The 13,657-nt window shown below is 31.5% G+C and overlaps 1 long non-coding RNA gene across 5 annotated transcripts; it reads left to right on the top strand.

Annotated features, from left to right (window-relative positions):
• The first annotated feature begins 7,302 nt into the window (after positions 1-7,302).
• Positions 7,303-9,430, top strand: LOC133039912 (uncharacterized). 5 transcript variants are annotated; one of them, XR_009688860.1, is made up of 5 exons: positions 7,303-7,756; positions 7,964-8,016; positions 8,372-8,476; positions 8,834-8,924; positions 9,236-9,430. It is a non-coding gene; the product is annotated as an uncharacterized LOC133039912 (long non-coding RNA). The 5 variants fall into 5 exon arrangements; XR_009688859.1 differs by having other exon boundaries at positions 7,304-7,756; positions 7,968-8,016; positions 9,236-9,429; XR_009688862.1 differs by lacking the exon at positions 7,303-7,756 and adding an exon at positions 7,763-7,870.
• Positions 9,431-13,657: the final 4,227 nt, after the last annotated feature.

Genomic DNA, 13,657 nt, shown 5'->3' with positions numbered 1-13,657 from the left:
ACGAACGGTTCTTCACTTTCCGGTTGGAAGACCACCATCTTCCTCTTGCAATCAATGCTCGCCGAATATTTAGATAGGAAATCCATTCCTAAAATAATATCAAATTCGACTAAGCTCATCTCTATCAGATCAGCGCTCAACTCTCTACCATCTATCCTGATCGGCATAGACCTAATCCACCTATTGGAGATAACCAATTCTCCGCCAGGTAACAGGGTTCCAAACCCTGATTCATATCTATCAAAGGGTCTACCCATCTTACTAAAGACTCTGGCCGCCACATAAGAACGTGTAGCCCCAGAATCAAACAGCACTGAATAAAGCGAGTCGTTAATAAGAATCTGACCTGTAACAACTGATGGGCTGGCATCTGCATCAGCCTGCGTGATCGCGAATACCCTGGCTGGAGTGGGTATCGCTGGAGCTCTCGGTGCCTCTGGCCGGAGCTGGGGACATTCCCTCTTGAAGTGCCCGGGCATGCCACAATGAAAGCATCCGCCCTTGCACTCTCCCCGATGGTGCCTCTTGCAGCTAGGGCACTCGGGGTAGGAGAAGCGAGTCTCATTACCACCAGGACGACTCCTCCGTTCGGTTCCCCCGAACCTCTTGTTCGACTCGAGCCGCCGGGCAGTGGGTGCCCTCTTCCTCCGATCAATGGCCGAACCACTACTCCCCTGCCGAAGCCCGATGCGGTGAGGGGTAGGAGCTCCGCCACCAACCGGAGTACTAGCTGACTCTGACATGCACCCCACTGCGCCCTCAGCTCGCAGTGCCTTCTCCACCATCTGAGCGTAGGTGGTGCTGTCGTCTGTGGTAATCATCAGGTCATGCCTGATCTTGGGATGCAACCCGTCCAGATACTTCTCCTTTCTGCTGAAGTCGGTCGGCACGATTCCCGAGGCTAACCTCGCCAACCGGTCAAACTGAGTAGTATACTCAGTGACACTCATGTTCTCCCGCTGGGTCAGGTGAACGAATTCCTTTCTCTTGGCGCTTCTAACCGCCTCGTTGTAGTACTTCGCGTTGAAGAGTTCCTGGAACCTCTCCCAAGTCATGGTGGTGACATCGTGGATCTGCGACACCATGTCCCACCATACCAGGGCATCCTCCTGGAACTGAAATGTGGCGCACACCACTCTGTCGTTGCCGGTGACACCCATAAAGTTCAAGATTCTGGTGATCACCGTAAGCCACTGCTCGGCTTTCGACACATCTGGACCTCCCAGGAATACCGGAGGTGCTTGTTTCCGGAACCTCTCATACAAAGGCTCCAATCTATGGGCCGCCACTACCATCTCGGCCTAGGCAGCAGGGGCAGGTGCCACTGGAACTACCGGCACTGGAACTGCAGGAGCACCCTGCTGTCTCAACCTCTGAATCTCGAGGTCTTGCTCTTCGATCCTGGCTTGCATTTCCGCAAACCGCAACTCCCAGTTCGGGGCTCCCTGATCGGCTGGGGGAGCCTGGGCAGCCTGTGGCGGGTTCTCATCACCCCGACCACGAGCCCTGCCTCGGGGACCTCTACCTCGGCCCCTAGCAGGTGGGGGAAACCGAGCTCCCTCTCCCTGATTCGACCCCACTGAGTTGCCTCGACTCCTGGTAGTCCGCCTGGCGTCCATCTAGTTAGAACCGCCTGCGAAACCAAGAGTTGGCATATCAGGTCGTATTCAAGGCGAGCTTACTAATGCCGCTTAATTTGGAAATTAGAAATGAAACATGCGCCTATTCTACTATCAGGCTACTAACATGCTTCCTAACAGGCTTTTCTTTTTCATAACTGAATAAAATAAACTACTAAAGCAATAAAGGCTTACTGAACCGTGAACCGAGCTAACTGCTGATGATGATTGTACATGTCGTGACGATCTTCGGAAGACAACACAGCGGCTACGATACCAAGTTGTAACACCCTAACTAATTTAGGCGTATTACGTGATTTTTAAACGTACTGTGCAGCTCGTTGCTAATCAACGAGGTTTATGGAAAAACGTGATTAATTAAAATTTTGCTTTTTCATTAAACTTATAAACCATTTTGCAAAAAGTCTCGGGATCCCGATTTATAAAAATATTTACAAACGTTTTTACTGTTCAACTTTTACATCAAAATAAAGTCGTCTAACGACAGTTACAAAAATCTCAGCCGTGCTGTCCCGAGGATCGTACGCTCCAGGCCTAACCGCCCCGACATGTACAATCCCATAAGCTCGCTCACGGTCCATCAGCAACTGCCTTGCCTTTACCTACACATGCACATAAACTGTGAGTCGACAGACTCAGTAAGAAAAGCATAATAATATCATACATAAAACTGACTGCCGTGTCCAACACGATACTGAGTCCCGCTACTGCCATGTCCAACATGGTACTGAGCACTACCGCCATGTCCAACATGGTACTGAGTTTTGAACGTTCAGGGGACGGTACTATTGACAAGTATCCTCCTGATCGGTCGAACCGGTCATACTCATTCTTTGGTCATACTCCGGCTGTCACAGCGGGATAGGTCGATAGCTGAACCACCAACCGGTGTCGGCTGATCGGTCGAGCAGGTCATGCTCACATTCTTTGGTCATACTCCACATGTCTTAGACGTGACGGGGTTGGGTGGTTCGAAGCCTAAATACATATCTAATGTAATCTAACAGGCTTCCTACATGCACGCTAAACATGTAAACTACATATGCATACTGTTATACTAATCTTACCTGGATTCCGATTTCAGGTGTGCCGGTCAACCTGACTGGAACTGAAGCTGAACGGCGGATTACTGGCTCCTAAACCATAAAAATCACAACGCTATAAGCGACATGCTAAATCACTTCCCGGGGACTAAAACTTGAAACTAAAAGTTTCCCTATCGATAAAAAGCATGGCAATACCCCTAAAAACCCAAAAACGAGGAAAACTAGTGGTTCCGAAAAATCCCCCATCCGGAAGTCCGGTTGCCCAACCGAATTCCGGTTCGGGAAAATACGAACCCCCATCCGGAATTCCGGATGCTCAACCGGAATTTCGGTTCCTCGCAGGCAGCAACCAAAAATTCCCATATCTTGACCAATTCGCACCCAATTGATCCCAAACTTTCCAGGACCTCTCTATAGGTCCCAAATAACAATTCTAGAGCATCAAATCTACCCAGAAATCCCACATGCAAAATTCACCATTGGAGCTCAAGCTTTGAGTTCCAAACTCAAGCTTGAGCAAAACCACTTAAACAAGCAATCCAGTAGCTTAATTCTACATCACTAAGCATAAAATAACCTCTGCAAACTAACAATAACATCCAAAGAACATCACAAAGACATAATCACAACATTTTCCTTCAAAAATCATACTTTTTCACAAAAAAACTAAGAGCTTGAACAACCTAACTAATCATGCCTCAAACATCTCAATTTATATCAAATAAACATGCTTTGAACCTCAGAACACAATAATCAAACACAGCAACAAGAACAGCCACAAAATCTAACATGCAACCTACTATTTTCACATTAAAAACATCAAAAACACAAAGAGAGGTTGAGAACCACTTACAAGCAACTAAGGATCACAAAATCTACACAAGAAGGACTTGAATCACCAAGAAAAATCCTTCCTCCTAGCTGCTCAAAGATGGCCGAAAAGAGAGGGGCTTGAGAGAGTTCTTTTTTTGAAATTTCTATTTTTTTTTTCTAAGTGTTTGAAAAGTGAGAAAAATAAAAGAGAAATGCCATATAACTAAACTTATTTCAGCCAATTCAAAATAACCAAATAATATTTAATTTCCATTTAAAAATCACATAAGACAAAAAATATCATTGGGGCAAAAAGACCATTTTGCCCCTCCATACTAAAACCACATAATAACCACTAAAGGGGTATTTTTGGGACATTCTAAATTCCCGGCCATTCCCGACATTCCCAATGTCTAAAACCCGTCCCCAAAATACTGACATACTAAGTTGTGATTTCTACTGAGCCAAACGCCGTGTTCCAAAATACCGGACACCGGAAATGCGAAATATAAAAACTGCTGAAGACATAATTATGCATATCTGAATTCCATAAATATCCATGATAAATTATTTAAATAGCTATAAATAATTTCCTGATTAACATAAATAACTGCTAATTTCCAAATTAACTAAGCGGGCTTTACAGCATAATTGTAACTATTTTTAAACATAATTTAGAAGTTTACACATGTTACTCTATTAAGAAGAGAGTGTAAACTTTCGGCATTTTAATCAAAGACTGCCAACTTTTGTTATCTACCCTCCCAAATGTTAATTTATTTTTCATTAGACGATCAACAAACCGAGTAGCACATTATGTTGCTAGACATTCTCGGTATCATTTGATCATAGCATTTCTAATATTTCTATTTCTAATAAACTCTTACATCTTTTGTATCCAGAATGTTAATTTATTTAATAAAATTAATATTTTATCTCAAAAAAAAAGTATAAAAGAGAGTGCAAAAGAGAGTTTCCCTATCACTCTCATAAATTTTTGTGTGTCTTATAATGTAAAATTAATTGTGACAGGAATTAAAAGTGATTGAGCTAAAATCAAACATTTTTCAATAAGTATACCTAAATTAGATGTGATTAGTAGTTATACATAAATATTTGTGATGGTTGTGGTATAGTACAGAAAGTGATAGACATACATCCAGGAACTGTGGAAAAAGGATTTTTCGTTGCCACGTAAAAGAAGAAATTATTGAGACGTAGAAGAAGAGAAAAGGTTTCATTTTTTATTTTATTTTGTTTAAAAAAAAAATAATAATAAGAAATGAAGTGTTTGGTGGGTGTCTGAGTGGGCTGGGCTACTTGATGGTTTCATTTTGCTATAAATAGGAATTTATGTTAAAATATGCTTTCTATTCAGTTAGTGGAGAACCTTGTTCCTTTCCCCCACTCCATTAGTTTTCTCACTTTCACAATTATTACAATTATTTTAGTATGATAGTGTTTGTTTTTATTCCAATTTTAAACCCTTTTCTTTCTTCTAATTATACATACTAATACTATTACTATTAACAAATTATCACTCTTAATGAATGGAATTTTTGTTTTAAATAATGATCATAATAAATAGAGGAATTTACAATGAAATTTCTTTATATTTTAATTTTTATACTCTTAACTTATTTATTTTTTTTTGTAAATTTAAAGTTTCAGTTAAATATAACCGCTACATAGTAACTACATTATTCTTGTATCGACTTCGAAGTTGTACTCTTACATATACACAAGTGTATACAGTAGTCATCCAGTTGATATTTAACAGTATTATTTAACTGGTGTGTCAAATTTATAAAGAAAAATAAACTTAAAGAGGTTTTGCCACTAAAAAAAATAAAAGGATTAAGTGTATATAAATCAATATATATATATATATATATACTAGCAAAAGCTACGTGCGAGACACGTATATTAAATTTTATGCTAGTTTTTTTTTATGTTATTTGAAAGTGATACAATTAAAAATTAAAGAAAAAATATTATTACTTATTAGGTGAGATCATTATTATGTGTATAGAAAGAAATCATAAATTAATTAATCTTATAATCTTAACTTTAATCAAATAGGGTTTAGATATATGAACAATAAATAATCACGTAAAATTCAAAAATAATTATTTGAATAAAGAATTCAATATACACAGTTATATATATGAATCCCATTAATAAAAAATAATTATTCAATATATAAACAATAATTTGTTACGCTATATGTTTCCCAATAAAGAAATCCACCTCTCAAAAGTAAATTATGCATGTAATACAGATCTTTGTAATAGAGTGCCTAAAAGAAACAAAACTTCAGTTACCATAATCGGAAAATGTGTAAATGAACTAATAATGACTAAGAAGATCTAAATTACAAAATGAAAATAACATGTCTATATGAGTATGATTTTTTTGCTATATGAGCATGATTGATCTAAGAGAAAATAGATAAACCTATAAACATATAAATATACTTAATATTAATTTTGACAAAGAAACATGTCAATTATAAACAATTCTAAATATCAGCTTCACAATTTCAACACACTAATTACTCATTAAATAACCATAATGTATACATCATGATAATTTTATTTTATTTGATATCAAATGATAGAGATTATTGAGGTTTTCAGCCATGAAAAATACACTATGATCAAAAAGTAATGTTCATTAATTGTATATTTCAAAGAAACTTAAATTTCCATAAATATCTCTAATAAGATATAAACAATAAAGTTGTAAATTAAAAAAAGAAAGTAGCAAAATTTCAATTAATATTAGAAGTAGAACAAATTGAAGATTTATACAATATTAGAATTTGAATAGAGGCCATTAGCGAAGGGGCGAAACTCGTTAGATCCCCAAGTAAAACACTACCTTAATGGTCTGAACACAAAAATTATAGAAATCAAAATATGAATAAATTAGCATCATCAACAAAAGGAAAATTAAAGAGAAAAGACTTAATAACTACGTTACAAATAATTATTAATTGAATTAAAAAGTTAAGATTATAAGATTAATTCAAATTATTGTTCATAGATTGATTAATCTTATTCATCAATATATGAACAATAATTTGAATTAATCTTATAATCTTAACTTTAATCAAATAGGATTTATAAAAGAGGCATAAATAATCAAATATGGTTTGACATACGGTAATTAAAGAAAACCTAGAACGTTATTTTTTTTTTAGATTTAATGAGATTTATTTTATGGGTTAGAAATACGGTAATTAAAAAAATCTAGAAGCCTATTTTTTTTTTTTTGGATTTAATGTGATTTATTTTATTTTTATTTTATTATATATAAAATAAAAAGTGACTCATGAATTTCTCATAAATCATTTTATTAATAATAAACTATTTTATTTTTAATATAAAAATTTCTCATAAATCAAGAATTCTGTTATATAGGCACACTTTATATAGAATAGATATATCTTTATTTATTAAAAGTGTCTATCTAACGTCATTTCTTGGTTTAACAGAATATATTTAAAAATAAAAGAATATTCTGTTAAATTTAACGATTAGGTTTGATCTCCCGTTAATAAATAAACCCAGTAATTAAACCCAAAAAATTAAACAATCTTTTAAATATTAATAATCTCTTTTTAAATTAAAAAAATCATCTTAGCCACATATCTCTCTAACAAACCTATCTTGGGAGAATATTAATAATTTTTTTTATTTATTTTTTAAAAAAGAAAAATCTTTATATATAAAAAACTCTACTATAACGATTTTTTTTAACAATATCTTTTTTTGTTATAAAAAAAACTCTACTATAACGATTGAAGTTAAGAGCGTTAACCTAGCTTTAACGTTTTTCTCAGTCAAACCTCAAATGAGGGGAAATCGGATCGAATTTACCTGAAGCAAGAAAACAAATTTAGAAAAATCATGAATCAATTATGCAGCCATATTTCTTCTTCTCTCTCTGGAGCAAAGGCATGAATCCTACCCATCCCAATTCGTCGAGTGTCCATATAGAGGGAGAACCCATAGCCATGGTTTTACAGCAGAGCTCAATTTTCATTAGTTTAATCTGAATGTGGATCTTAATCTAGAAAAGCACTACCCAATTTGCCTCGCAACGATGACTACTCGTCGTGGTCCTTGATAAGATTCCGCAAGGCTCTGGGACCCAATTGATGAGTCTGCAACCTCCAATTCATCAATCTTCAATGCAAACACGTCAAACAATGTAGGCGGTGACGAGTTGGGGGAGCTTCCTTTTTATTAGGTGGATTTGACATTGCCCATAAATTTCTTCTTGTTTGCACAAGATTATTTGTTGTCTCATTAAGTATTTGATTGACTTGAGTTTCTGCATTTGTGTTGCTTTTATTTATGTTTGGTAAATTCCTAGATTTCCTTTTTTTGAGCTAGCTACCTTACTGTTTTATGAATTCTAATAAGATCTTTTATTAATTTTTTGATATTTGTCAAGAAAGGCCTTCACTTCATCTTCAAGAAGGATTCTTCATCTTTGTTACAACCAAGGTAATGTTTTTTTTTTTGGATTTTATATGACTTATTGGTTGGCAACTAATAATTTAAATTTTTTCTCATTGAGTTGCTTTTGTGCTGATTTTTTCTCTTGTGCTAATAATCTAATTTTATATATTGGAAAAGCTACAACATAATATGATTCGACTAATAAAGTTTCACTTGTCTAAAATTTGCTCTAAATTCTCAAATAGTGGTAGAAAACTGAAGTGAATTGTTGAACTAATATTCATTAATTATAGGTAGAAAATGTATGAGATGAAGATTAGCCTAGAAGTTCAAATAATTGATGTATTATAGTTGTGAATTGTAATGGTATTATTGATATTTTAAGTTTCTGATATTGTAGAATACCACACCAAAAGTCAGAGAGTGAAGATTATAGCATGTACTCAAGGCGGGCTTTCTTAATTACAAGGTGAAGATGAAGTAACTACCAGCCTCTTCTACCTTGGTATGGTTTGTATATTGTTATTATATTTTAAGAATTATGAATGAATGAATGAATAATTTTAATTGTTATATTTAGGTTATGATTATGGAATGTTGTTGTATCATATCTAATTATGAAAGATCATGCTTTCATTTCATTTTAATTTCATTTTAATGTTGTTGAGTATTAAACTTGCTGATGTGTATATACCTTCAATAGTATTTTTAACTATATAAATTTGCTCAAGTAACTCTTGAAACTAAGATTAGCGTTGTTTATATTGTTGAAATTGAAAAAAAAAAATGACTTGGATTCAGTGGCTTATAATAATTTTATTCTCATCTGATTGGTCTTAGCATTATCTTTCTTCTTCTCAAGTTTGATGTAAAGCAGTCCACCTCAATCTTCAAGTAAAATGTTAAGCACACATGAGAAATCAACTTGAAGAAGAGTCTGCCTCTGCCACCAAGTAACTATCTTTCTCTACATGTGTATATGTATTTTAAATTTCATGTTTAATTTGACATAATGGTGATATTTATGGTTTAAAATTTAGTACCTTGATGGAAAATTCAATGATACAATTTGCTTTTCAATTCTAAATGTTAGTTTAAGAAAATCAGTATAAATTTTATTGAACTTAATTTGATTAATACTTATATGTTTTTCTCTTAATTGTATAACATGTGTATTGTTTCTCTCTTCAATTTTCTAAAATGATGAATAGTAAATTTAGATCAATGCCAGATTTTAATATACTAATTTTCTCCAATAATGTAGCACCTTGCAGCAAAGAGGCACCTGCCAAGACTGGCATGCAACTCCTGCAGATGTATATTACAATTACAATGCCCTCACTCTCAAATAGGAAAGGTAGTTTCTAAACTTATAACTATGCTGCAAGTAATCTTACTATTTTTTATTCTAGGATGATTGGATTCTGTTATATTGTCTACCATTTATGGACCACATTCTATTGTTTACATTTTTGAAGTTATACTCTCATATACTTTTAATAAGTCACAACTTCACATAAATTAATTGCAAAGCAAACTATTCCTCATTATCATTTGGCAGTAAATTCATATGTTATTAAACTTATGGAGTAAGCAAGGTTATTTGTATTAGCTTTAATCTTTAAAAATTAAGCTGTAATTAAATGCCTTCTGCTTAATAATTGTTATTTTTCTTGCAGGTATTACTTGGCAGCTCAATGGATTATAAGAAGCATCAGGTGGGTAGTAAATATTTGTTCATGACCTTGTACTAAAGTTATTAAATTTTTTCTTTTCTTTTTGTAACATTAGATTTTAGGCAACAAATTAATGAATGAATTTTTTCTCTAATCAAGTATCAATAAATTATGAGATAGTTTGGTGAATACAGAAGCCAATTTATTATTTGACAAAATAGATAGTTCAGTCGGTAACTTTTGCAAGTCACAAGATCTAAAATAGTATTTACTCAAAAAAAATATCTTCGTATAAACACTCACTGGATAGGCTATTTACTATTATTTATTGATAATTATTTCATTATAATAACAAAATATCACAACACTCGGTGGTTGTTGATTTATCCAACAAGGCTACTAAGCCTAATATTTAAGTCACTAAATTGACAAAAATTAGAAACACATCTTATAATTATTTGAAATTATATACAAGAATTAAGAGCTTATTTCTAAAACTCTACACATTGTTTTTATTTTAATACATCATTATGTTCTTTTTATTTACTTTATATTAAATATTTATTTGTTTTTTAAAATAAAATTATTTATTTAATTAAATTATCAATATTATTGTATATTATAATAATTAAAAATTATAATATATGATTTGAAAAAAATAACTAAAATATAACTAAGTATACGTGCATAGCACGTAACTTCAACCTAGTATAAAGGATAGGTATGAGATGCTCACATGATACTCTAAAATTACTCAAAATAAGTACTCTATTTATTTTCTCCTCAATTCTCTCATTTTAATTAATAAAATATCACTCTAAAATCACTTAAAATAATTTTATCTATTTTTTAATTCTTTTTATAAATATTAATTGATTAATTAACTAAAAAAATATTATTATTATTATTATTATTAACAATAAAAAACGTATCTAATAAAAATTATAAATAAATTTTCTAAACTAATAAAAGAACCGATAAGTAGCAATTAAAAAATTATTATTATTATTATTATTATTATTATTAAAAAATAATGTATATGTGTATAGTAAAAAAACTGTATTTGGAAGCATTAGAAAAATACATCTAACTAATTAAGTAGTAAATATATTATAATTTAAATTTTAAAAATCTCTCTAATTAAGTCAATCCCTAAAATTAATATAAAAATAAATAAAAAAAAGTCTACCCCTAATAAGTTCATACTATTTCATATTTATTTGTAATTTTTTTTATTCTCTTAAACTCAATTTTTCAAAAAAATATTTATCTTTTTGTCATAAACTATTTTCTTTTTTGCCGACTTAAATAATGATGTGAATAATTAGAAGATAGTCGGATCTTATTAAAAAAATGTGACAATTTGTATTCATGGATCATGTTCGTGTCAACACATGTATTAAAAGTATATGCTGAACACAACCCGTTTAATAGTGTCAAAAAATAAAATTCAAATACGACCTATGTAACCTATTTAATTATAAATGGTAGAATGAGATATGATGATGATAATAATGACTTTGAATAATATAATGATAACTATAAGTAAGATACAGTGATGACAACGATCTTTAATTAATGTAGTCCCAATTTTGTATAAGGATTCTTCAATTTTTTTTAATATAATATTTGAAGATATATTTTTATTTTCTTTATTTATTAAATAAAAAATTGTATGATGATTTTTTTATTTATTTTTATATTTCTGAATACAAAAAAAATTAGTAAAACAGTTACTCATATTATTAAAAAAAATATATATCAAAATTTAAAATTTGATATATATCATTAAATAAAATATAACTACACACAAAGCGCGCGTTATTTTCTTGTTGAAACATAAAGATGTTTCGCCACAAATTACACTAAGATTCCACTTTGATCGACTAAGATCAACATTGGTAAGATTTATAAGTTACATCAACCAAAACAATCAAAACAAAAGAATTAATACTTACATGTTACATTAACATAAAGAATTGATATCATAATAAATGAATTAGAACTTAAGTATTATTGTCAATAAATTATAACTGCAGATATCCCTAAACATTAAAAAAGAGTAAATGGTATTTTTTCTTTTAATTTTTTTTTGAATAATAGTTTTTCTTTTAATAAAATATCTATGTTAGGTGATATTTTAGTATTTCCAACAACAACTACACAATAAATTTAAGTTGCAACCAATAGTCAGTCTTCTTGAAATATTTACAAAAATATGGACGGAAGGAGGGCTAAGTATTTTAAAAAGCCATATTATTCATTGGTAAGCATAATTAATTGGTTAGATAGATAGAGATTTGTGAAAACTCAAACTCGAGAGAAAAATAAAAGAAAAAAAACTTAAAAATATAGAAAAATTAATTATAAATAAGAGGAAATATTATAAAAAAATTTAAAATCATTATTTTTTTTAAAATTGAAATACTAAATTAAAGAAAAAAATAATTTGAAAAGAAAAATATATAAAGAAAACTGAATGCAATAATCAGCTAAGTAGTGTAAAAATATAATATACATAACATAAAAAATTGATAAAAATTACATAACAAAACTAATACAACAACTAGTTAAAGGAATAATTGTATAATGAAATATGAATAACATTAGAAAAAATAATAAAATAAAGTAATTATTTTCTTCCTTTAGGAGGCAAAGGAGGTCTTTGTCTATTTGCTCTTGATTTCTTCGTTTTTTCCTTTCTCTTGTTTGATTCTCGTTCTTAGCAGATGGTGATGATCCAGATTCATTACCTTCTTCTATATTGACCATTTTTTTTAACCTGTTAAAATCAAACAAATAACAATACGATATATATTTAAAATATAAAAAATAGTAATCCAATTATCCAATTCATTAACACAGTTAATCACAGAATCTACTTGTCTATGGATTAATATTTAAGATATTCAAGTTCTTTCAATATGTATATTCCACATTCACTGCAGTATAATTAATCACAGAATATACTTCTCTATGAAAGAATATTTAAGATATTCAAACTCCTCTAATATGAACAATTTTAATTTTTTAATACAACCTTAAAATACAAAGTCGAGCAGCAAAGGAAACTTAGAGAAAGCGAACGTCGAGAAATAAATAGTTAAGTATCGGACTATCACTGTCACACATAAATACATAAAATAAATTATAAACACGTCTCATGATTCACATCCCCACAAATTAATAATTTAATAATAATAATATAACATAATTAACAAAACTTAAATAAATTAATAACTTAATAAACATAATATAAATTAAATAAGTTATACATTATTTATCGAGATTTTTAAAAACTAATTAATTAGAGCTTAAGAAAGATGTAAAACAATAAATAATAGACAAATAATTTTTACGTGGTTTAGGTATTAATAATTTCTAGTCCACGAGTTCATTGTATTAACCTTATCGTCGTGTGTTTGAATATTATAAGTGTTTACAATATAAATCCAAGCAATGTATTCCTGTTGTTTCCCTTGAAGAAGAAAGCTAATAGGAATTTTAGCAGAATTTTGGTAAGTATGAAATTGTTCACACCTTTTGCATGAAAAATAAAGGTATTAATAGGCACACATGTGGGTAAGGACATACCATTTACCCACCTAGAGTTTCTTACTCAACACACCACAAGGACTGATACTACAAGATGATGATCTAACCGTTAGTCGGTAGGAAAATTTCCCATCGTGTGGTGTACGATTACTGTAAGGCATTTTGTCGGAATATAGACACGTGTTGCTCAAAGGTTTCACCTTTTAAAGTTGTTGCCTAGACAAGTCTTTGGTCAAAAAGGAAGCTTTAGAGACACGTACAAGCACTACCATGGTCTAACGCAGGGGACAAGATCTGATTTAGTGTCAGAACATATGCAACCCTTGCCTTGAGCTCTAGATGAGACACGGCCAAATAGGTTTCAAGACCATCAGGTCACAACCTTCCTGGATCAAACTAACTCGCTACCCTCCTAGAATACTCGTATCTTCCAGGGACTCTGACCTTCTTAATAG

The sequence above is a fragment of the Cannabis sativa genome, chromosome 1 (genome assembly GCF_029168945.1).
Source record: "Cannabis sativa cultivar Pink pepper isolate KNU-18-1 chromosome 1, ASM2916894v1, whole genome shotgun sequence".
NCBI lineage: Eukaryota > Viridiplantae > Streptophyta > Magnoliopsida > Rosales > Cannabaceae > Cannabis > Cannabis sativa.
Note: the sequence above shows the minus strand (reverse complement) of the source record. Positions and strands in the feature narration are given on the sequence as shown.